Below are 25,336 nucleotides of genomic sequence, written 5' to 3'. Positions count from 1 at the left end.
ACAACCAGTTCTTCATCCAGACACACGGAACAGCCATGGGGACCAAATTTGCACCTCAATATGCCAACATCTTCATGCACAGGTTCGAACAAGACTTCTTCACCGCACGGGACCTTCAACCGGTGCGATACACTAGATACATCGATGACATTTTCTTCCTTTGGACTCATGGTGAACAATCACTGAAACAACTCTATGATGACATCAACAAGTTCCATCCCACCATCAGGCTCACCATAGACTACTCTCCGGAATCGGTTGCATTCTTGGACACGCGCATCTCCATTAAGGACGGTCACCTCAGCACCTCACTGTACCGCAAGCCCACGGATAACCTCACGATGCTCCACTTCTCCAGCTTCCACCCTAAACACGTTAAAGAAGCCATCCCCTACGGACAAGCCCTCCGTATACACAGGATCTGCTCGGATGAGGAGGATCGCAACAGACACCTCCAGACGCTGAAAGATGCCCTCATAAGAACAGGATATGGCGCTAGACTCATTGATCAACAGTTCCAACGCGCCACAGCGAAAAACCGCACCGACCTCCTCAGAAGACAAACACGGGACACAGTGGACAGAGTACCCTTCGTTGTCCAGTACTTCCCCGGAGCGGAGAAGCTACGGCATCTCCTCCGGAGCCTTCAACATGTCATTGATGAAGACGAACATCTCGCCAAGGCCATCCCCACACCCCCACTTCTTGCCTTCAAACAACCGCACAACCTCAAACAGACCATTGTCCGCAGCAAACTACCCAGCCTTCAGGAGAACAGTGACCAAGACACCACACAACCCTGCCACAGCAACCTCTGCAAGACGTGCCGGATCATCGACACAGATGCCATCATCTCACGTGAGAACACCATCCACCAGGTACACGGTACATACTCTTGCAACTCGGCCAACGTTGTCTACCTGATACGCTGCAAGAAAGGATGTCCCGAGGCATGGTACATTGGGGAAACTATGCAGACGCTGCGACAACGGATGAATGAACACCGCTCGACAATCACCAGGCAAGACTGTTCTCTTCCTGTTGGGGAGCACTTCAGCGGTCACGGGCATTCGGCCTCTGATATTCGGGTAAGCGTTCTCCAAGGCGGCCTTCGCGACACACGACAGCGCAGAGTCGCGGAGCAGAAACTGATAGCCAGGTTCCGCACACACAAGGACGGCCTCAACCGGGATATTGGGTTTATGTCACACTATTTCACATAAATATTTCTGCTTTTTTCCTCCTGAGTCTTTATCATGCGATCCTAGAATCAGAATTTATGTCACACTATTTGTAACTCCCACAGTTGCGTGGACCTGCAGAGTTTCACTGGCTGTCTTGTCTGGAGACAATACACATCTTTTTAGCCTGTCTTGATGCTCTCTCCACTCCCATTGTTTTGTTTCTTAAAGACTGGATTAGTTGTAAGTATTCGCATTCCAACCATTATTCATGTAAATTGAGTCTGTGTCTTATAAGTTCTGTTTGTGAACAGAATTCCCACTCACCTGAAGAAGGGGCTCAGAGCCTCGAAAGCTTGTGTGGCTTTTGCTACCAAATAAACCTGTTGGACTTTAACCTGGTGTTGTTAAACTTCTTACTGTGTTTTCTCTTTGGAGCAGAGGAGGTTGAGAGGAGACTTGATAGAGGTTTATAAGATGATGTGGGGGATAGATCGAGTGAACGTTCAAAGCCTATTTCCTCAGGTGAATGGAGTGGTAACTACGGGGCATAACTCATGGTGGGAGATATAGGAAGGATGTCCGAGGTAGGTTATTTACTCAGAGAGTGGTTGGGGTGTGGAATGGACTGCCTGCAGTGATAGTGGAGTCAGAAACTTTAGGAACATTTAAGAAGCTATTGGATAGGCACATGGAGTACTTCGGGATGATAGGGAGGAAATAGCTTGATCTGGGTTTCAGACAAAGCTCGGCACAACAACGTGGGCCGAAGGGCCTGTTCTGTGCTGTACTCTTCTATGTTCTATAATGGGGTTCAGCGAGAACAGGCAGAGGCGAGAGTATGTTTTTTTTCTTTTTCAGAAAGTTTATTCCTGTATTTCCCCAGAGTAAAAAAAAATGCCAGGCAAGATGTTGGAATGCTCCTCTTGCAGGATGTGGGAGATCAGGGAGACCTCCGGTATCCCTGATGACAGCACCTGCAAAAGATGCATTCAGCTGCAGCTGCTAGCAAAGCGTGTTAGGGAACTGGAGAAGGAGCTTGATGACCTCCATCTAATTCGGGAGAATGAGAAGTATATAGACAGTAGCTTTAGGGAGATAGTTACACCTAAGCAGCAGAGCACAAAAAATTGGGTTACTGTAAGGAGAGGAAATGGCAATGTGAAAGGACAGGCAGAGCAGGGTTCCCCTGTGGCCATACCCCTCCACAACAGGTATACTGAATTGGATACTGTTGTGGGAGATGCTTTACCTGGGACAAGCTGCGACAGCCGGAACTCTGATACTGAGTCTGGTTCTACAGCGCAAAAGGGTGGGATGAAGAAGAGGAGAGCAGTCATGATCAGGGACTCAACAGTCAGAGGTACGGACAGGAGGTTCTGTGGTCGGGACAGAGACTCCCGCATGGTTTGTTGCCTCCCAGGTGCCAAGGTCAGGGATGTCTCTGATCGCGTGCACAGCGTTCTAAAGTGGGAAGGTGATCAGCCAGATTTAGTGGTACACATCGGTACCAATGACGTGGGAAGGAAGAGTGAGGAGGTCCTAAAGAGTGAGTACAAAGAGCTTGGAAGGAAGTTAAAAAGCAGGACCCCGAGGGTAGTAATCTCTGGATTGCTACCTGAGCCACATGCCAGTGAGGGCAGGAGTAGGATGCTTGGGCGGATGAACACGTGGCTGAGGAACTGGTGCAGGGGGCAGGGTTTCCAATTCTTGGATCATTGGGACCTCTTCTGGGGCAGGTGGGACCTGTACAAGAGAGACGGGTTACACCTAAACTACAAGGGGACCAATATACTTGCAGGGAGATTTGCTCGTGTTATTGGGGAGCGTTTAAACGAGATTTGCAGGGGGATGGGAACCAGAGTGCCAGAGCAGATAGTGGAGCAGGGGTAAAAAGACAGGTTAGTTCAAGCAAAATCACAAATGGAAGGGTAGAGTGTGGTGGAAATAATCTTTTGAGGTGTGTCTATTTCAATGCCAGGAGTATTGTGGGGAAGGCAGATGAGCTGAAGGCGTGGATAGACACATGGAAATATGACATTATAGCCATTAGTGAAACTTGGCTACAGGAGGGGCAGGGCTGGCAGCTCAATGTTCCAGGGTTCCAATGTTTCAGGCGGGATAGAGGCAGAGGCTTAAATGGTTGGGGGGGGGGGGGTAGCAAATCTCCCTGCAAGTATATTGGTCCCCTTGTTGGTCAGGGAAAATGTTACAGCGGTACCCAGGCAGGATAGATTAGGGAGCTTGTCTACAGAGGCCCTATGGGTGGAGCTGAGAAACAGGAAAGGTATGACCACATTAATGGGGTTGTATTATAGACCACCCAATAGTCAGCGAGAATTGGAGGGGCAAATCAGCAGAGAGATAGCTGACAACTGCAAGAAACACAAAGTTGTGATAGTAGGGGATTTTAATTTTCCACATATAGATTGGGACTCGCATACTGTTAAAGGTTTAGATGGGGTAGAGTTTGTAAAATGTGTTCAGGAGAATTTTCTACATCAGTATATAGAGGTGCCAACTAGAGAGGATGCGATATTGGATCTCCTATTTGGAAATGAGTTAGGGGAGGTGATGGATGTAAGTGTGATGGAACACTTTGGATCCAGTGATCATAATGCCATTAGTTTCAACCTGATCATGGATAAGGATAGATCTGGTCCTCGAGTTGAAGTTCTGAACTGGAAAAAGGCCAAATTTGATGAAATGAGAAGGGATCTGGGAAGTGTGGATTGGCACAGGCTGTTCTCTGGTAAGGATGTAAATGGAAAGTGGGAGGCCTTCAAAGGAGAAAATTTGAGAGTGCAGAGTTTGTATGTTCCTTTCAGGATTAAAGGCAAAGTAAATAGGAATAAGGAACCTTGGTGCTGGAGGGAGATTGTAACACTGATTAAGAGGAAGTTAGAGTTGTATGAAATGTACAGGCAGCAAGGAACAGATCAGATGCTCGAGGAGTATAAAAAGTGCAAGAAGCTACTTAAGAGGGAAATCAGGAGGGCTAAAAGAAGACATGAGGTTGCTTTGGCAGACAGAGTGAAGGAAATCCAAAGAGCTTCTATAGGTATGTTAGGAGCAAAAGGAGGGATAAAATTGGTCCTCTTGAAGACCAGAGTGGTAGACTGTGTATGGAACCAAAAGAGATGGGGGAGATACTAAATGTTTTTTTTGCATCCATATTAACTGAGGAAACGGACATGGAGTCTACGGAAATAGGGCAAACAGTTAGGGAGGTCATGGAACCTTTACAGATTAAAGGGGAGGAGGTGCTCGCTGTCTTGATGCAAATCAGAGTGGATAAATCCCCAGGACCGGACAGGGTATTCCCACGGACCTTGAGGGAAGCTAGTGTTGAACTTGCAGGGGCCCTGGCAGACATAAGTAAAATGTCAGTATTCACGGGGGAGGTGCCGGATGATTGGAGGGTGGTTCATGTTGTTCCGTTGTTTAAAAAAGGTTCCAAAAGAAATCCGGGAAATTATAGGCCAGTACGTTTGACGTCAGTGGTGGGCAAGTTATTGGAAGGTGTGATAAGGGATAGGATCTACCAATATTTGGATAGACAGGGACTTATTAGGGAGAGTCAACATGGCTTTGTGCGTGGTCGGTCACGTTTGACCAATCTATTAGAGTTTTTCGAGGAGGTTACCAGGAAAGTGGATGAAGGGAAGGCGGTGGATGTTGTCTACTTGGATTTCAGCAAGGCCTTTGACAAGGTCCCTCATGGGAGGTTAGTTAGGAAGGTTCAGTCGCTAGGTATACATGGGGAGGTAGTAAATTGGATTAGACACTGGCTCAATGGAAGAAGCCAGAGAGTGGTTGTGGGGGATTGCTTCTCTGAGTGGAGGCCTGTGACCAGTGGTCTGCCGCAGGGATCGGTGTTGGGTCCATTGTTGTTTGTCATCTATGTCAATGATCTGGATGATAATGTGGTAAATTGGATCAGCAAGTTTGCTGATGATACAAAGATTGGAGGTGTAGTGGACAGTGAGGAAGGTTTTCAAAGCTTGCAGAGGGATTTGGACCAACTAGAAAAATGGGCTGCAAAATGGCAAATGGAATTTAACGCAGACAAGTGTGAGATATTGCACTTTGGAAGGACAACCCAAAGTAGAACGTACATGGTAAATGGTAGGACTCTGAAGAGTGCAGTTGAACAGAGGGATCTGGGAATACAGGTAGAGAATTCCCTAAAAGTGACGTCACAGGTGGATAGGGTCGTAAAGAGTGCCTTTAGTACATTGGCCTTTATAAATCGGAGGATCGAGTATAAAAGTTGGAGTGTTATGGTAAGGTTATATAAGGCCAAATTTGGAGTATTGTGTACAGTTTTGGTCACCTAGTTTCAGGACGGATGTAAATAAGGTTGAAAGAGTGCAGAGAAGGTTCACAAGGATGTTGCCGGGACTTGAGAAGCTGAGTTACAGAGAGAGATTGAATAAGTTGGGACTTTATTCCCTGGAGCGTAGAAGATTGAGGGGAGATTTGAGAGAGGTGTATAAGATTTTGATGGGTATAGATAGAGTGAATGCAAGCAGGCTTTTTCCGCTGAGGTTGGGGGAGAAAAAGACATGGGTTCAGGGTGAAAGGAGAAAAGTTTAAAGGTAATTTTATGGGGGGGGTTCTTCACGCAGAGAGTGGTGGGATAAAGTGGGAAATGCACGTTTAACATTTAAGAAAAACTTGGACGGGTTCATGGATGAGAGGGGTGTGGAGGGATATGGTCCAAGTGAAGGTCAGTGGGACTAGGCAAAAAATGGTTCGGTTCGGCACAGACAAGAAACCGAAGCCCGAACCCCGAGCCTGAGCCCGAGCCCGAGCCCGAGCACAAGCCCCCTAATGCTAATAACCCTAACCCTAATAACCCAAACCCTAATAACCCAAACCCTAACAACCCAAAACCGAATAACCTAAACCCTAATAACCCGAACCCTAATAACCCTAACCCTAACAACCCTAACCCTAATAACCCTAAACCTAACCCTTAACCCTAATTCGGTTCTCAAAGTAAGCTCAATGCCATTGAATCGATTTGTCCAAAATGCTGGGATTCCAGCAAAGTGCAGATCTCGATGGGTTAAGAATTTCGAGTAAGTCCTCATTTGTCTCCAAAGATCTATTTGGCCAGAGAGCGGGAAAGCGCAGATTTCTGAGTAAAGCACAGGGAGTATATCCATATTCGGTTCTCAAAGTTAGCTCAATGCCATTGAATCGATTTGTCCAAAATGCTGGGATTCCGGCCAAGTGCAGATCTCGATGGGTTAAGAATTTCGAGTAAGTCGTCATTTGTTTCCAAAGATCTTCTCCAATGCCACTGTGGCTTTGAGGCCATTAGGCTGATATTGCTTCAAACTGCATATCTCCTTGAGGTAAGCATTTCTATTCAATTCAACTTCATTTTCCAAGATTTTCTAAATGCCATTGAATCTATTTGGCCAGAAAGCGGGAAAGCGCAGATGTCGATGAGTAAAGCACAAGCAGTCTATCCATATTCGGTTCTCAAAGTTAGCTCAATGCCATTGAATCGATTTGTCCAAAATGCTGGGATTCCGGCAAAGTGCAGATCTCGATGGGTTAAGAATTTCGAGTAATTCCTCATTCGTTTCCAAAGATCTTCTCCAACGCCACTGTGGCTTTGAGGCCATTAGGCTGATAATGCTTCAAACTGCATATCTCCTTGAGGTAAGCATTTCGATTCAATTCAACTTCATGTTCCAAGATTTTCTAAATGCCATTGAATCTATTTGGCCAGAGAGCGGGAAAGCGCAGATTTCTGAGTAAAGCACAGGGAGTATATCCATATTCGGTTCTCAAAGTTAGCTCAATGCCATTGAATCGATTTGTCCAAAATGCTGGGATTCCGGCAAAGTGCAGATCTCGATGGGTTAAGAATTTCGAGTAAGTCCTCATTTGTTTCCAAAGATCTTCTCCAATGCCACTGTGGCTTTGAGGCCATTAGGCTGATATTGCTTCAAACTGCATATCTCCTTGAGGTCAGCATTTCGATTCGATTCAACTTCATTTTCCAAGATTTTCTAAATGCCATTGAATCTATTTGGCCAGAAAGCGCCGATGTCGATGAGTGAAGCACAGGGAGTCTATCCATATTCGGTTCTCAAAGTTAGCTCAATGCCATTGAATCGATTTGTCCAAAATGCTGGGATTCCAGCAAAGTGCAGATCTCGATGGGTTAAGAATTTCGAGTAAGTCCTCATTTGTCTCCAAAGATCTTCTCCAATGCCACTGTGGCTTTGAGGCCATTAGGCTGATATTGCTTCAAACTGCATATCTCCTTGAGGTAAGCATTTCTATTCAATTCAACTTCATTTTCCAAGATTTTCTAAATGCCATTGAATCTATTTGGCCAGAAAGCGGGAAAGCGCAGATGTCGATGAGTAAAGCACAAGCAGTCTATCCATATTCGGTTCTCAAAGTTAGCTCAATGCCATTGAATCGATTTGTCCAAAATGCTGGGATTCCGGCAAAGTGCAGATCTCGATGGGTTAAGAATTTCGAGTAATTCCTCATTCGTTTCCAAAGATCTTCTCCAACGCCACTGTGGCTTTGAGGCCATTAGGCTGATATTGCTTCAAACTGCATATCTCCTTGAGGTAAGCATTTCTATTCAATTCAACTTCATTTTCCAAGATTTTCTAAATGCCATTGAATCTATTTGGCCAGAAAGCGGGAAAGCGCAGATGTCGATGAGTAAAGCACAGGGAGTATATCCATATTCGGTTCTCAAAGTTAGCTCAATGCCATTGAATCGATTTGTCCAAAATGCTGGGATTCCGGCAAAGTGCAGATCTCGATGGGTTAAGAATTTCGAGTAATTCCTCATTCGTTTCCAAAGATCTTCTCCAACGCCACTGTGGCTTTGAGGCCATTAGGCTGATAATGCTTCAAACTGCATATCTCCTTGAGGTAAGCATTTCGATTCAATTCAACTTCATGTTCCAAGATTTTCTAAATGCCATTGAATCTATTTGGCCAGAGAGCGGGAAAGCGCAGATTTCTGAGTAAAGCACAGGGAGTATATCCATATTCGGTTCTCAAAGTTAGCTCAATGCCATTGAATCGATTTGTCCAAAATGCTGGGATTCCGGCCAAGTGCAGATCTCGATGGGTTAAGAATTTCGAGTAAGTCCTCATTTGTTTCCAAAGATCTTCTCCAATGCCACTGTGGCTTTGAGGCCATTAGGCTGATATTGCTTCAAACTGCATATCTCCTTGAGGTCAGCATTTCGATTCGATTCAACTTCATTTTCCAAGATTTTCTAAATGCCATTGAATCTATTTGGCCAGAAAGCGCCGATGTCGATGAGTGAAGCACAGGGAGTCTATCCATATTCGGTTCTCAAAGTTAGCTCAATGCCATTGAATCGATTTGTCCAAAATGCTGGGATTCCAGCAAAGTGCAGATCTCGATGGGTTAAGAATTTCGAGTAAGTCCTCATTTGTCTCCAAAGATCTTCTCCAATGCCACTGTGGCTTTGAGGCCATTAGGCTGATATTGCTTCAAACTGCATATCTCCTTGAGGTAAGCATTTCTATTCAATTCAACTTCATTTTCCAAGATTTTCTAAATGCCATTGAATCTATTTGGCCAGAAAGCGGGAAAGCGCAGATGTCGATGAGTAAAGCACAAGGAGTCTATCCATATTCGGTTCTCAAAGTTAGCTCAATGCCATTGAATCGATTTGTCCAAAATGCTGGGATTCCGGCAAAGTGCAGATCTCGATGGGTTAAGAATTTCGAGTAATTCCTCATTCGTTTCCAAAGATCTTCTCCAACGCCACTGTGGCTTTGAGGCCATTAGGCTGATAATGCTTCAAACTGCATATCTCCTTGAGGTAAGCATTTCGATTCAATTCAACTTCATGTTCCAAGATTTTCTAAATGCCATTGAATCTATTTGGCCAGAGAGCGGGAAAGCGCAGATTTCTGAGTAAAGCACAGGGAGTATATCCATATTCGGTTCTCAAAGTTAGCTCAATGCCATTGAATCGATTTGTCCAAAATGCTGGGATTCCGGCCAAGTGCAGATCTCGATGGGTTAAGAATTTCGAGTAAGTCCTCATTTGTTTCCAAAGATCTTCTCCAATGCCACTGTGGCTTTGAGGCCATTAGGCTGATATTGCTTCGACCTCCATATCTCCTTGAGGTCAGCATTTCGGTTCGATTCAACTTCATTTTCCAAGATTTTCTAAATGCCATTGAATCTATTTGGCCAGAAAGCGGGAATGCGCAGATGTCGATGAGTAGAGCACAGGGAGTCGATCCATATTCGGTTCTCAAAGTTAGCTCAATGCCATTTAATCGATTTGTCCACAATGCTGGGATTCCGGCAAAGTGCAGATCTCGATGGGTTAAGAATTTCGAGTAAGTCCTCGTTTGTTTCCAAAGATCTTCTCCAATGCCACTGTGGCTTTGAGGCCATTAGGCTGATATTGCTTCAAACTGCATTTCTCCTTGAGGTAAGCATTTCGATTCAATTCAACTTCATTTTCCAAGATTTTCTAAATGCCATTGAATCTATTTGGCCAGAAAGCGAGAAAGCGCAGATGTCGATGAGTAAAGCACAGGGAGTCTATCCATATTCGTTTCTCAAAGTTAGCTCAATGCCATTGAATCGATTTGTCCAAAATGCTGGGATTCCAGCAAAGTGCAGATCTCGATGGGTTAAGAATTTCGAGTAAGTCCTCATTTGTCTCCAAAGATCTTCTCCAATGCCACTGTGGCTTTGCGGCCATTAGGCTGATATTGCTTCAAACTGCATATCTCCTTGAGGTAAGCATTTCTATTCAATTCAACTTCATTTTCCAAGATTTTCTAAATGCCATTGAATCTATCTGGCCAGAAAGCGGGAAAGCGCAGATGTCGATGAGTGAAGCACAAGGAGTCTATCCATATTCGGTTCTCAAAGTTAGCTCAATGCCATTGAATCGATTTGTCCACAATGCTGGGATTCCGGCAAAGTGCAGATCTCGATGGGTTAAGAATTTCGAGTAAGTCCTCGTTTGTTTCCAAAGATCTTCTCCAATGCCACTGTGGCTTTGAGGCCATTAGGCTGAAATTGCTTCAAGCTGCATTTCTCCTTGAGGTAAGCATTTCGATTCAATTCAACTTCATTTTCCAAGATTTTCTAAATGCCATTGAATCTATTTGGCCAGAAAGCGAGAAAGCGCAGATGTCGATGAGTAAAGCACAGGGAGTCTATCCATATTCGTTTCTCAAAGTTAGCTCAATGCCATTGAATCGATTTGTCCAAAATGCTGGGATTCCAGCAAAGTGCAGATCTCGATGAGTTTAAGAATTTCGAGTAAGTCCTCATTTGTCTCCAAAGATCTTCTCCAATGCCACTGTGGCTTTGAGGCCATTAGGCTGATATTGCTTCAAACTGCATATCTCCTTGAGGTAAGCATTTCTATTCAATTCAACTTCATTTTCCAAGATTTTCTAAATGCCATTGAATCTATTTGGCCAGAGAGCGGGAAAGCGCAGATTTCTGAGTAAAGCACAGGGAGTATATCCATATTCGGTTCTCAAAGTTAGCTCAATGAATTGATTTGTCCAAAATGCTGGGATTCCGGCCAAGTGCAGATCTCGATGGGTTAGGAATTTCGAGTAAGTCCTCATTTGTTTCCAAAGATCTTCTCCAATGCCACTGTGGCTTTGAGGCCATTAGGCTGATAATGCTTCAAACTGCATATCTCCTTGAGGTAAGCATTTCGATTCAATTCAACTTCATGTTCCAAGATTTTCTAAATGCCATTGAATCTATCTGGCCAGAAAGCGGGAAAGCGCAGATTTCTGAGTAAAGCACAGGGAGTCTATCCATATTCGGTTCTCAAGGTTAGCTCAATGCCATTGAATCGATTTGTCCACAATGCTGGGATTCCGGCAAAGTGCAGATCTCGATGGGTTAAGAATTTCGAGTAAGTCCTCGTTTGTTTCCAAAGATCTTCTCCAATGCCACTGTGGCTTTGAGGCCATTAGGCTGAAATTGCTTCAAGCTGCATTTCTCCTTGAGGTAAGCATTTCGATTCAATTCAACTTCATCTTCCAATATTTTCTAAATGCCATTGAATCTATTTGGCCAGAAAGCGAGAAAGCGCAGATGTCGATGAGTGAAGCACAGGGAGTCTATCCATATTCGGTTCTCAAAGTTAGCTCAATGCCATTGAATCGATTTGTCCAAAATGCTGGGATTCCAGCAAAGTGCAGATCTCGATGGGTTAAGAATTTCGAGTCAGTCCTCATTTGTCTCCAAAGATCTTCTCCAATGCCACTGTGGCTTTGAGGCCATTAGGCTGATATTGCTTCAAACTGCATATCTCCTTGAGGTAAGCATTTCTATTCAATTCAACTTCATTTTCCAAGATTTTCTAAATGCCATTGAATCTATTTGGCCAGAAAGCGGGAAAGCGCAGATGTCGATGAGTAAAGCACAAGGAGTCTATCCATATTCGGTTCTCAAAGTTAGCTCAATGCCATTGAATCGATTTGTCCAAAATGCTGGGATTCCGGCAAAGTGCAGATCTCGATGGGTTAAGAATTTCGAGTAATTCCTCATTCGTTTCCAAAGATCTTCTCCAACGCCACTGTGGCTTTGAGGCCATTAGGCTGATAATGCTTCAAACTGCATATCTCCTTGAGGTAAGCATTTCGATTCAATTCAACTTCATGTTCCAAGATTTTCTAAATGCCATTGAATCTATTTGGCCAGAGAGCGGGAAAGCGCAGATTTCTGAGTAAAGCACAGGGAGTATATCCATATTCGGTTCTCAAAGTTAGCTCAATGAATTGATTTGTCCAAAATGCTGGGATTCCGGCCAAGTGCAGATCTCGATGGGTTAAGAATTTCGAGTAAGTCCTCATTTGTTTCCAAAGATCTTCTCCAATGCCACTGTGGCTTTGAGGCCATTAGGCTGATATTGCTTCAAACTGCATATCTCCTTGAGGTCAGCATTTCGATTCGATTCAACTTCATTTTCCAAGATTTTCTAAATGCCATTGAATCTATTTGGCCAGAAAGCGCCGATGTCGATGAGTGAAGCACAGGGAGTCTATCCATATTCGGTTCTCAAAGTTAGCTCAATGCCATTGAATCGATTTGTCCAAAATGCTGGGATTCCAGCAAAGTGCAGATCTCGATGGGTTAAGAATTTCGAGTAAGTCCTCATTTGTCTCCAAAGATCTTCTCCAATGCCACTGTGGCTTTGAGGCCATTAGGCTGATATTGCTTCAAACTGCATATCTCCTTGAGGTAAGCATTTCTATTCAATTCAACTTCATTTTCCAAGATTTTCTAAATGCCATTGAATCTATTTGGCCAGAAAGCGGGAAAGCGCAGATGTCGATGAGTAAAGCACAAGGAGTCTATCCATATTCGGTTCTCAAAGTTAGCTCAATGCCATTGAATCGATTTGTCCAAAATGCTGGGATTCCGGCAAAGTGCAGATCTCGATGGGTTAAGAATTTCGAGTAATTCCTCATTCGTTTCCAAAGATCTTCTCCAACGCCACTGTGGCTTTGAGGCCATTAGGCTGATAATGCTTCAAACTGCATATCTCCTTGAGGTAAGCATTTCGATTCAATTCAACTTCATGTTCCAAGATTTTCTAAATGCCATTGAATCTATCTGGCCAGAAAGCGGGAAAGCGCAGATTTCTGAGTAAAGCACAGGGAGTCTATCCATATTCGGTTCTCAAGGTTAGCTCAATGCCATTGAATCGATTTGTCCACAATGCTGGGATTCCGGCAAAGTGCAGATCTCGATGGGTTAAGAATTTCGAGTAAGTCCTCGTTTGTTTCCAAAGATCTTCTCCAATGCCACTGTGGCTTTGAGGCCATTAGGCTGAAATTGCTTCAAGCTGCATTTCTCCTTGAGGTAAGCATTTCGATTCAATTCAACTTCATTTTCCAAGATTTTCTAAATGCCATTGAATCTATTTGGCCAGAAAGCGAGAAAGCGCAGATGTCGATGAGTGAAGCACAGGGAGTCTATCCATATTCGGTTCTCAAAGTTAGCTCAATGCCATTGAATCGATTTGTCCAAAATGCTGGGATTCCAGCAAAGTGCAGATCTCGATGGGTTAAGAATTTCGAGTCAGTCCTCATTTGTCTCCAAAGATCTTCTCCAATGCCACTGTGGCTTTGAGGCCATTAGGCTGATATTGCTTCAAACTGCATATCTCCTTGAGGTAAGCATTTCTATTCAATTCAACTTCATTTTCCAAGATTTTCTAAATGCCATTGAATCTATTTGGCCAGAAAGCGAGAAAGCGCAGATGTCGATGAGTAAAGCACAGGGAGTCTATCCATATTCGGTTCTCAAAGTTAGCTCAATGCCATTGAATCGATTTGTCCAAAATGCTGGGATTCCAGCAAAGTGCAGATCTCGATGGGTTAAGAATTTCGAGTAAGTCCTCATTTGTCTCCAAAGATCTTCTCCAATGCCACTGTGGCTTTGAGGCCATTAGGCTGATATTGCTTCAAGCTGCATATCTCCTTGAGGTAAGCATTTCTATTCAATTCAACTTCATTTTCCAAGATTTTCTAAATGCCATTGAATCTATTTGGCCAGAAAGCGGGAAAGCGCAGATGTCGATGAGTAAAGCACAAGGAGTCTATCCATATTCGGTTCTCAAAGTTAGCTCAATGCCATTGAATCGATTTGTCCAAAATGCTGGGATTCCGGCAAAGTGCAGATCTCGATGGGTTAAGAATTTCGAGTAATTCCTCATTCGTTTCCAAAGATCTTCTCCAACGCCACTGTGGCTTTGAGGCCATTAGGCTGATAATGCTTCAAACTGCATATCTCCTTGAGGTAAGCATTTCTATTCAATTCAACTTCATTTTCCAAGATTTTCTAAATGCCATTGAATCTATTTGGCCAGAGAGCGGGAAAGCGCAGATTTCTGAGTAAAGCACAGGGAGTATATCCATATTCGGTTCTCAAAGTTAGCTCAATGAATTGATTTGTCCAAAATGCTGGGATTCCGGCCAAGTGCAGATCTCGATGGGTTAGGAATTTCGAGTAAGTCCTCATTTGTTTCCAAAGATCTTCTCCAATGCCACTGTGGCTTTGAGGCCATTAGGCTGATAATGCTTCAAACTGCATATCTCCTTGAGGTAAGCATTTCGATTCAATTCAACTTCATGTTCCAAGATTTTCTAAATGCCATTGAATCTATCTGGCCAGAAAGCGGGAAAGCGCAGATTTCTGAGTAAAGCACAGGGAGTCTATCCATATTCGGTTCTCAAGGTTAGCTCAATGCCATTGAATCGATTTGTCCACAATGCTGGGATTCCGGCAAAGTGCAGATCTCGATGGGTTAAGAATTTCGAGTAAGTCCTCGTTTGTTTCCAAAGATCTTCTCCAATGCCACTGTGGCTTTGAGGCCATTAGGCTGAAATTGCTTCAAGCTGCATTTCTCCTTGAGGTAAGCATTTCGATTCAATTCAACTTCATCTTCCAATATTTTCTAAATGCCATTGAATCTATTTGGCCAGAAAGCGAGAAAGCGCAGATGTCGATGAGTGAAGCACAGGGAGTCTATCCATATTCGGTTCTCAAAGTTAGCTCAATGCCATTGAATCGATTTGTCCAAAATGCTGGGATTCCAGCAAAGTGCAGATCTCGATGGGTTAAGAATTTCGAGTCAGTCCTCATTTGTCTCCAAAGATCTTCTCCAATGCCACTGTGGCTTTGAGGCCATTAGGCTGATATTGCTTCAAACTGCATATCTCCTTGAGGTAAGCATTTCTATTCAATTCAACTTCATTTTCCAAGATTTTCTAAATGCCATTGAATCTATTTGGCCAGAAAGCGGGAAAGCGCAGATGTCGATGAGTAAAGCACAAGGAGTCTATCCATATTCGGTTCTCAAAGTTAGCTCAATGCCATTGAATCGATTTGTCCAAAATGCTGGGATTCCGGCAAAGTGCAGATCTCGATGGGTTAAGAATTTCGAGTAATTCCTCATTCGTTTCCAAAGATCTTCTCCAACGCCACTGTGGCTTTGAGGCCATTAGGCTGATAATGCTTCAAACTGCATATCTCCTTGAGGTAAGCATTTCGATTCAATTCAACTTCATGTTCCAAGATTTTCTAAATGCCATTGAATCTATTTGGCCAGAGAGCGGGAAAGCGCAGATTTCTGAGTAAAGCACAGGGAGTATATCCATATTCGGTTCTCAAAGTTAGCTCAATGAATTGATTTGTCCAAAATGCTGGGATTCCGGCCAAGTGCAGATCTCGATGGGTTAAGAATTTCGAGTAAGTCCTCATTTGTTTCCAAAGATCTTCTCCAATGCCACTGTGGCTTTGAGGCCATTAGGCTGATATTGCTTCAAACTGCATATCTCCTTGAGGTCAGCATTTCGATTCGATTCAACTTCATTTTCCAAGATTTTCTAAATGCCATTGAATCTATTTGGCCAGAAAGCGCCGATGTCGATGAGTGAAGCACAGGGAGTCTATCCATATTCGGTTCTCAAAGTTAGCTCAATGCCATTGAATCGATTTGTCCAAAATGCTGGGATTCCAGCAAAGTGCAGATCTCGATGGGTTAAGAATTTCGAGTAAGTCCTCATTTGTCTCCAAAGATCTTCTCCAATGCCACTGTGGCTTTGAGGCCATTAGGCTGATATTGCTTCAAACTGCATATCTCCTTGAGGTAAGCATTTCTATTCAATTCAACTTCATTTTCCAAGATTTTCTAAATGCCATTGAATCTATTTGGCCAGAAAGCGGGAAAGCGCAGATGTCGATGAGTAAAGCACAAGGAGTCTATCCATATTCGGTTCTCAAAGTTAGCTCAATGCCATTGAATCGATTTGTCCAAAATGCTGGGATTCCGGCAAAGTGCAGATCTCGATGGGTTAAGAATTTCGAGTAATTCCTCATTCGTTTCCAAAGATCTTCTCCAACGCCACTGTGGCTTTGAGGCCATTAGGCTGATAATGCTTCAAACTGCATATCTCCTTGAGGTAAGCATTTCGATTCAATTCAACTTCATGTTCCAAGATTTTCTAAATGCCATTGAATCTATCTGGCCAGAAAGCGGGAAAGCGCAGATTTCTGAGTAAAGCACAGGGAGTCTATCCATATTCGGTTCTCAAGGTTAGCTCAATGCCATTGAATCGATTTGTCCACAATGCTGGGATTCCGGCAAAGTGCAGATCTCGATGGGTTAAGAATTTCGAGTAAGTCCTCGTTTGTTTCCAAAGATCTTCTCCAATGCCACTGTGGCTTTGAGGCCATTAGGCTGAAATTGCTTCAAGCTGCATTTCTCCTTGAGGTAAGCATTTCGATTCAATTCAACTTCATTTTCCAAGATTTTCTAAATGCCATTGAATCTATTTGGCCAGAAAGCGAGAAAGCGCAGATGTCGATGAGTGAAGCACAGGGAGTCTATCCATATTCGGTTCTCAAAGTTAGCTCAATGCCATTGAATCGATTTGTCCAAAATGCTGGGATTCCAGCAAAGTGCAGATCTCGATGGGTTAAGAATTTCGAGTCAGTCCTCATTTGTCTCCAAAGATCTTCTCCAATGCCACTGTGGCTTTGAGGCCATTAGGCTGATATTGCTTCAAACTGCATATCTCCTTGAGGTAAGCATTTCTATTCAATTCAACTTCATTTTCCAAGATTTTCTAAATGCCATTGAATCTATTTGGCCAGAAAGCGAGAAAGCGCAGATGTCGATGAGTAAAGCACAGGGAGTCTATCCATATTCGGTTCTCAAAGTTAGCTCAATGCCATTGAATCGATTTGTCCAAAATGCTGGGATTCCAGCAAAGTGCAGATCTCGATGGGTTAAGAATTTCGAGTAAGTCCTCATTTGTCTCCAAAGATCTTCTCCAATGCCACTGTGGCTTTGAGGCCATTAGGCTGATATTGCTTCAAGCTGCATATCTCCTTGAGGTAAGCATTTCTATTCAATTCAACTTCATTTTCCAAGATTTTCTAAATGCCATTGAATCTATTTGGCCAGAAAGCGGGAAAGCGCAGATGTCGATGAGTAAAGCACAAGGAGTCTATCCATATTCGGTTCTCAAAGTTAGCTCAATGCCATTGAATCGATTTGTCCAAAATGCTGGGATTCCGGCAAAGTGCAGATCTCGATGGGTTAAGAATTTCGAGTAATTCCTCATTCGTTTCCAAAGATCTTCTCCAACGCCACTGTGGCTTTGAGGCCATTAGGCTGATAATGCTTCAAACTGCATATCTCCTTGAGGTAAGCATTTCGATTCAATTCAACTTCATGTTCCAAGATTTTCTAAATGCCATTGAATCTATTTGGCCAGAGAGCCGGAAAGCGCAGATTTCTGAGTAAAGCACAGGGAGTATATCCATATTCGGTTCTCAAAGTTAGCTCAATGCCATTGAATCGATTTGTCCAAAATGCTGGGATTCCGGCCAAGTGCAGATCTCGATGGGTTAAGAATTTCGAGTAAGTCCTCATTTGTTTCCAAAGATCTTCTCCAATGCCACTGTGGCTTTGAGGCCATTAGGCTGATATTGCTTCAAACTGCATATCTCCTTGAGGTCAGCATTTCGATTCGATTCAACTTCATTTTCCAAGATTTTCTAAATGCCATTGAATCTATTTGGCCAGAAAGCGCCGATGTCGATGAGTGAAGCACAGGGAGTCTATCCATATTCGGTTCTCAAAGTTAGCTCAATGCCATTGAATCGATTTGTCCAAAATGCTGGGATTCCAGCAAAGTGCAGATCTCGATGGGTTAAGAATTTCGAGTAAGTCCTCATTTGTCTCCAAAGATCTTCTCCAATGCCACTGTGGCTTTGAGGCCATTAGGCTGATATTGCTTCAAACTGCATATCTCCTTGAGGTAAGCATTTCTATTCAATTCAACTTCATTTTCCAAGATTTTCTAAATGCCATTGAATCTATTTGGCCAGAAAGCGGGAAAGCGCAGATGTCGATGAGTAAAGCACAAGCAGTCTATCCATATTCGGTTCTCAAAGTTAGCTCAATGCCATTGAATCGATTTGTCCAAAATGCTGGGATTCCGGCAAAGTGCAGATCTCGATGGGTTAAGAATTTCGAGTAATTCCTCATTCGTTTCCAAAGATCTTCTCCAACGCCACTGTGGCTTTGAGGCCATTAGGCTGATAATGCTTCAAACTGCATTTCTCCTTGAGGGAAGCATTTCGATTCAATTCAACTTCATTTTCCAAGATTTTCTAAATGCCATTGAATCTATTTGGCCAGAAAGCGAGAAAGCGCAGATGTCGATGAGTAAAGCACAGGGAGTCTATCCATATTCGGTTCTCAAAGTTAGCTCAATGCCATTGAATCGATTTGTCCAAAATGCTGGGATTCCAGCAAAGTGCAGATCTCGATGGGTTAAGAATTTCGAGTAAGTCCTCATTTGTCTCCAAAGATCTTCTCCAATGCCACTGTGGCTTTGAGGCCATTAGGCTGATATTGCTTCAAACTGCATATCTCCTTGAGGTAAGCATTTCTATTCAATTCAACTTCATTTTCCAAGATTTTCTAAATGCCATTGAATCTATTTGGCCAGAAAGCGGGAAAGCGCAGATGTCGATGAGTAAAGCACAAGGAGTCTATCCATATTCGGTTCTCAAAGTTAGCTCAATGCCATTGAATCGATTTGTCCAAAATGCTGGGATTCCGGCAAAGTGCAGATCTCGATGGGTTAAGAATTTCGAGTAATTCCTCATTCGTTTCCAAAGATCTTCTCCAACGCCACTGTGGCTTTGAGGCCATTAGGCTGATAATGCTTCAAACTGCATATCTCCTTGAGGTAAGCATTTCGATTCAATTCAACTTCATGTTCCAAGATTTTCTAAATGCCATTGAATCTATTTGGCCAGAGAGCGGGAAAGCGCAGATTTCTGAGTAAAGCACAGGGAGTATATCCATATTCGGTTCTCAAAGTTAGCTCAATGCCATTGAATCGATTTGTCCAAAATGCTGGGATTCCGGCCAAGTGCAGATCTCGATGGGTTAAGAATTTCGAGTAAGTCCTCATTTGTCTCCAAAGATCTTCTCCAATGCCACTGTGGCTTTGAGGCCATTAGGCTGATATTGCTTCAACCTCCATATCTCCTTGAGGTCAGCATTTCGGTTCGATTCAACTTCATTTTCCAAGATTTTCTAAATGCCATTGAATCTATTTGGCCAGAAAGCGGGAAAGCGCAGATGTCGATGAGTAGAGCACAGGGAGTCGATCCATATTCGGTTCTCAAAGTTAGCTCAATGCCATTTAATCGATTTGTCCACAATGCTGGGATTCCGGCAAAGTGCAGATCTCGATGGGTTAAGAATTTCGAGTAAGTCCTCATTTGTCTCCAAAGATCTTCTCCAATGCCACTGTGGCTTTGCGGCCATTAGGCTGATATTGCTTCAAACTGCATATCTCCTTGAGGTAAGCATTTCTATTCAATTCAACTTCATTTTCCAAGATTTTCTAAATGCCATTGAATCTATTTGGCCAGAAAGCGAGAAAGCGCAGATGTCGATGAGTAAAGCACAGGGAGTCTATCCAAATTCGTTTCTCAAAGTTAGCTCAATGCCATTGAATCGATTTGTCCAAAATGCTGGGATTCCAGCAAAGTGCAGATCTCGATGGGTTAAGAATTTCGAGTAAGTCCTCATTTGTCTCCAAAGATCTTCTCCAATGCCACTGTGGCTTTGAGGCCATTAGGCTGATATTGCTTCAAACTGCATATCTCCTTGAGGTAAGCATTTCTATTCAATTCAACTTCATTTTCCAAGATTTTCTAAACGCCATTGAATCTATTTGGCCAGAAAGCGGGAAAGCGCAGATGTCGATGAGTAAAGCACAAGGAGTCTATCCATATTCGGTTCTCAAAGTTAGCTCAATGCCATTGAATCGATTTGTCCAAAATGCTGGGATTCCGGCAAAGTGCAGATCTCGATGGGTTAAGAATTTCGAGTAATTCCTCATTCGTTTCCAAAGATCTTCTCCAACGCCACTGTGGCTTTGAGGCCATTAGGCTGATAATGCTTCAAACTGCATATCTCCTTGAGGTAAGCATTTCGATTCAATTCAACTTCATGTTCCAAGATTTTCTAAATGCCATTGAATCTATTTGGCCAGAGAGCGGGAAAGCGCAGATTTCTGAGTAAAGCACAGGGAGTATATCCATATTCGGTTCTCAAAGTTAGCTCAATGCCATTGAATCGATTTGTCCAAAATGCTGGGATTCCGGCCAAGTGCAGATCTCGATGGGTTAAGAATTTCGAGTAAGTCCTCATTTGTTTCCAAAGATCTTCTCCAATGCCACTGTGGCTTTGAGGCCATTAGGCTGATATTGCTTCAAACTGCATATCTCCTTGAGGTCAGCATTTCGATTCGATTCAACTTCATTTTCCAAGATTTTCTAAATGCCATTGAATCTATTTGGCCAGAAAGCGCCGATGTCGATGAGTGAAGCACAGGGAGTCTATCCATATTCGGTTCTCAAAGTTAGCTCAATGCCATTGAATCGATTTGTCCAAAATGCTGGGATTCCGGCAAAGTGCAGATCTCGATGGGTTAAGAATTTCGAGTAATTCCTCATTCGTTTCCAAAGATCTTCTCCAACGCCACTGTGGCTTTGAGGCCATTAGGCTGATAATGCTTCAAACTGCATTTCTCCTTGAGGGAAGCATTTCGATTCAATTCAACTTCATTTTCCAAGATTTTCTAAATGCCATTGAATCTATTTGGCCAGAAAGCGAGAAAGCGCAGATGTCGATGAGTAAAGCACAGGGAGTCTATCCATATTCGGTTCTCAAAGTTAGCTCAATGCCATTGAATCGATTTGTCCAAAATGCTGGGATTCCAGCAAAGTGCAGATCTCGATGGGTTAAGAATTTCGAGTAAGTCCTCATTTGTCTCCAAAGATCTTCTCCAATGCCACTGTGGCTTTGAGGCCATTAGGCTGATATTGCTTCAAACTGCATATCTCCTTGAGGTAAGCATTTCTATTCAATTCAACTTCATTTTCCAAGATTTTCTAAATGCCATTGAATCTATTTGGCCAGAAAGCGGGAAAGCGCAGATGTCGATGAGTAAAGCACAAGGAGTCTATCCATATTCGGTTCTCAAAGTTAGCTCAATGCCATTGAATCGATTTGTCCAAAATGCTGGGATTCCGGCAAAGTGCAGATCTCGATGGGTTAAGAATTTCGAGTAATTCCTCATTCGTTTCCAAAGATCTTCTCCAACGCCACTGTGGCTTTGAGGCCATTAGGCTGATAATGCTTCAAACTGCATATCTCCTTGAGGTAAGCATTTCGATTCAATTCAACTTCATGTTCCAAGATTTTCTAAATGCCATTGAATCTATTTGGCCAGAGAGCGGGAAAGCGCAGATTTCTGAGTAAAGCACAGGGAGTATATCCATATTCGGTTCTCAAAGTTAGCTCAATGCCATTGAATCGATTTGTCCAAAATGCTGGGATTCCGGCCAAGTGCAGATCTCGATGGGTTAAGAATTTCGAGTAAGTCCTCATTTGTTTCCAAAGATCTTCTCCAATGCCACTGTGGCTTTGAGGCCATTAGGCTGATATTGCTTCAACCTCCATATCTCCTTGAGGTCAGCATTTCGGTTCGATTCAACTTCATTTTCCAAGATTTTCTAAATGCCATTGAATCTATTTGGCCAGAAAGCGGGAAAGCGCAGATGTCGATGAGTAGAGCACAGGGAGTCGATCCATATTCGGTTCTCAAAGTTAGCTCAATGCCATTTAATCGATTTGTCCACAATGCTGGGATTCCGGCAAAGTGCAGATCTCGATGGGTTAAGAATTTCGAGTAAGTCCTCGTTTGTTTCCAAAGATCTTCTCCAATGCCACAGTGGCTTTGAGGCCATTAGGCTGAAATTGCTTCAAACTGCATTTCTCCTTGAGGTAAGCATTTCGATTCAATTCAACTTCATTTTCCAAGATTTTCTAAATGCCATTGAATCTATTTGGCCAGAAAGCGAGAAAGCGCAGATGTCGATGAGTAAAGCACAGGGAGTCTATCCATATTCGTTTCTCAAAGTTAGCTCAATGCCATTGAATCGATTTGTCCAAAATGCTGGGATTCCAGCAAAGTGCAGATCTCGATGGGTTAAGAATTTCGAGTAAGTCCTCATTTGTCTCCAAAGATCTTCTCCAATGCCACTGTGGCTTTGCGGCCATTAGGCTGATATTGCTTCAAACTGCATATCTCCTTGAGGTAAGCATTTCTATTCAATTCAACTTCATTTTCCAAGATTTTCTAAATGCCATTGAATCTATTTGGCCAGAAAGCGAGAAAGCGCAGATGTCGATGAGTAAAGCACAGGGAGTCTATCCAAATTCGTTTCTCAAAGTTAGCTCAATGCCATTGAATCGATTTGTCCAAAATGCTGGGATTCCAGCAAAGTGCAGATCTCGATGGGTTAAGAATTTCGAGTAAGTCCTCATTTGTCTCCAAAGATCTTCTCCAATGCCACTGTGGCTTTGAGGCCATTAGGCTGATATTGCTTCAAACTGCATATCTCCTTGAGGTAAGCATTTCTATTCAATTCAACTTCATTTTCCAAGATTTTCTAAATGCCATTGAATCTATTTGGCCAGAAAGCGGGAAAGCGCAGATGTCGATGAGTAAAGCACAAGGAGTCTATCCATATTCGGTTCTCAAAGTTAGCTCAATGCCATTGAATCGATTTGTCCAAAATGCTGGGATTCCGGCAAAGTGCAGATCTCGATGGGTTAAGAATTTCGAGTAATTCCTCATTCGTTTCCAAAGATCTTCTCCAACGCCACTGTGGCTTTGAGGCCATTAGGCTGATAATGCTTCAAACTGCATATCTCCTTGAGGTAAGCATTTCGATTCAATTCAACTTCATGTTCCAAGATTTTCTAAATGCCATTGAATCTATTTGGCCAGAGAGCGGGAAAGCGCAGATTTCTGAGTAAAGCACAGGGAGTATATCCATATTCGGTTCTCAAAGTTAGCTCAATGCCATTGAATCGATTTGTCCAAAATGCTGGGATTCCGGCCAAGTGCAGATCTCGATGGGTTAAGAATTTCGAGTAAGTCCTCATTTGTTTCCAAAGATCTTCTCCAATGCCACTGTGGCTTTGAGGCCATTAGGCTGATATTGCTTCAAACTGCATATCTCCTTGAGGTCAGCATTTCGATTCGATTCAACTTCATTTTCCAAGATTTTCTAAATGCCATTGAATCTATTTGGCCAGAAAGCGCCGATGTCGATGAGTGAAGCACAGGGAGTCTATCCATATTCGGTTCTCAAAGTTAGCTCAATGCCATTGAATCGATTTGTCCAAAATGCTGGGATTCCAGCAAAGTGCAGATCTCGATGGGTTAAGAATTTCGAGTAAGTCCTCATTTGTCTCCAAAGATCTTCTCCAATGCCACTGTGGCTTTGAGGCCATTAGGCTGATATTGCTTCAAACTGCATATCTCCTTGAGGTAAGCATTTCTATTCAATTCAACTTCATTTTCCAAGATTTTCTAAATGCCATTGAATCTATTTGGCCAGAAAGCGGGAAAGCGCAGATGTCGATGAGTAAAGCACAAGGAGTCTATCCATATTCGGTTCTCAAAGTTAGCTCAATGCCATTGAATCGATTTGTCCAAAATGCTGGGATTCCGGCAAAGTGCAGATCTCGATGGGTTAAGAATTTCGAGTAATTCCTCATTCGTTTCCAAAGATCTTCTCCAACGCCACTGTGGCTTTGAGGCCATTAGGCTGATAATGCTTCAAACTGCATATCTCCTTGAGGTAAGCATTTCGATTCAATTCAACTTCATGTTCCAAGATTTTCTAAATGCCATTGAATCTATTTGGCCAGAGAGCGGGAAAGCGCAGATTTCTGAGTAAAGCACAGGGAGTATATCCATATTCGGTTCTCAAAGTTAGCTCAATGCCATTGAATCGATTTGTCCAAAATGCTGGGATTCCAGCAAAGTGCAGATCTCGATGGGTTAAGAATTTCGAGTAAGTCCTCATTTGTCTCCAAAGATCTTCTCCAATGCCACTGTGGCTTTGAGGCCATTAGGCTGATATTGCTTCAAACTGCATATCTCCTTGAGGTCAGCATTTCGATTCGATTCAACTTCATTTTCCAAGATTTTCTAAATGCCATTGAATCTATTTGGCCAGAAAGCGCCGATGTCGATGAGTGAAGCACAGGGAGTCTATCCATATTCGGTTCTCAAAGTTAGCTCAATGCCATTGAATCGATTTGTCCAAAATGCTGGGATTCCAGCAAAGTGCAGATCTCGATGGGTTAAGAATTTCGAGTAAGTCCTCATTTGTCTCCAAAGATCTTCTCCAATGCCACTGTGGCTTTGAGGCCATTAGGCTGATATTGCTTCAAACTGCATATCTCCTTGAGGTAAGCATTTCTATTCAATTCAACTTCATTTTCCAAGATTTTCTAAATGCCATTGAATCTATTTGGCCAGAAAGCGGGAAAGCGCAGATGTCGATGAGTAAAGCACAAGGAGTCTATCCATATTCGGTTCTCAAAGTTAGCTCAATGCCATTGAATCGATTTGTCCAAAATGCTGGGATTCCGGCAAAGTGCAGATCTCGATGGGTTAAGAATTTCGAGTAATTCCTCATTCGTTTCCAAAGATCTTCTCCAACGCCACTGTGGCTTTGAGGCCATTAGGCTGATAATGCTTCAAACTGCATATCTCCTTGAGGTAAGCATTTCGATTCAATTCAACTTCATGTTCCAAGATTTTCTAAATGCCATTGAATCTATTTGGCCAGAGAGCGGGAAAGCGCAGATTTCCGAGTAAAGCACAGGGAGTATATCCATATTCGGTTCTCAAAGTTAGCTCAATGCCATTGAATCGATTTGTCCAAAATGCTGGGATTCCGGCCAAGTGCAGATCTCGATGGGTTAAGAATTTCGAGTAAGTCCTCATTTGTTTCCAAAGATCTTCTCCAATGCCACTGTGGCTTTGAGGCCATTAGGCTGATATTGCTTCAAACTGCATATCTCCTTGAGGTCAGCATTTCGATTCGATTCAACTTCATTTTCCAAGATTTTCTAAATGCCATTGAATCTATTTGGCCAGAAAGCGCCGATGTCGATGAGTGAAGCACAGGGAGTCTATCCATATTCGGTTCTCAAAGTTAG

Source organism: Mustelus asterias, chromosome 2, assembly GCF_964213995.1.
Source record: "Mustelus asterias chromosome 2, sMusAst1.hap1.1, whole genome shotgun sequence".
NCBI lineage: Eukaryota > Metazoa > Chordata > Chondrichthyes > Carcharhiniformes > Triakidae > Mustelus > Mustelus asterias.
This window is presented reverse-complemented; position numbering follows the sequence as displayed.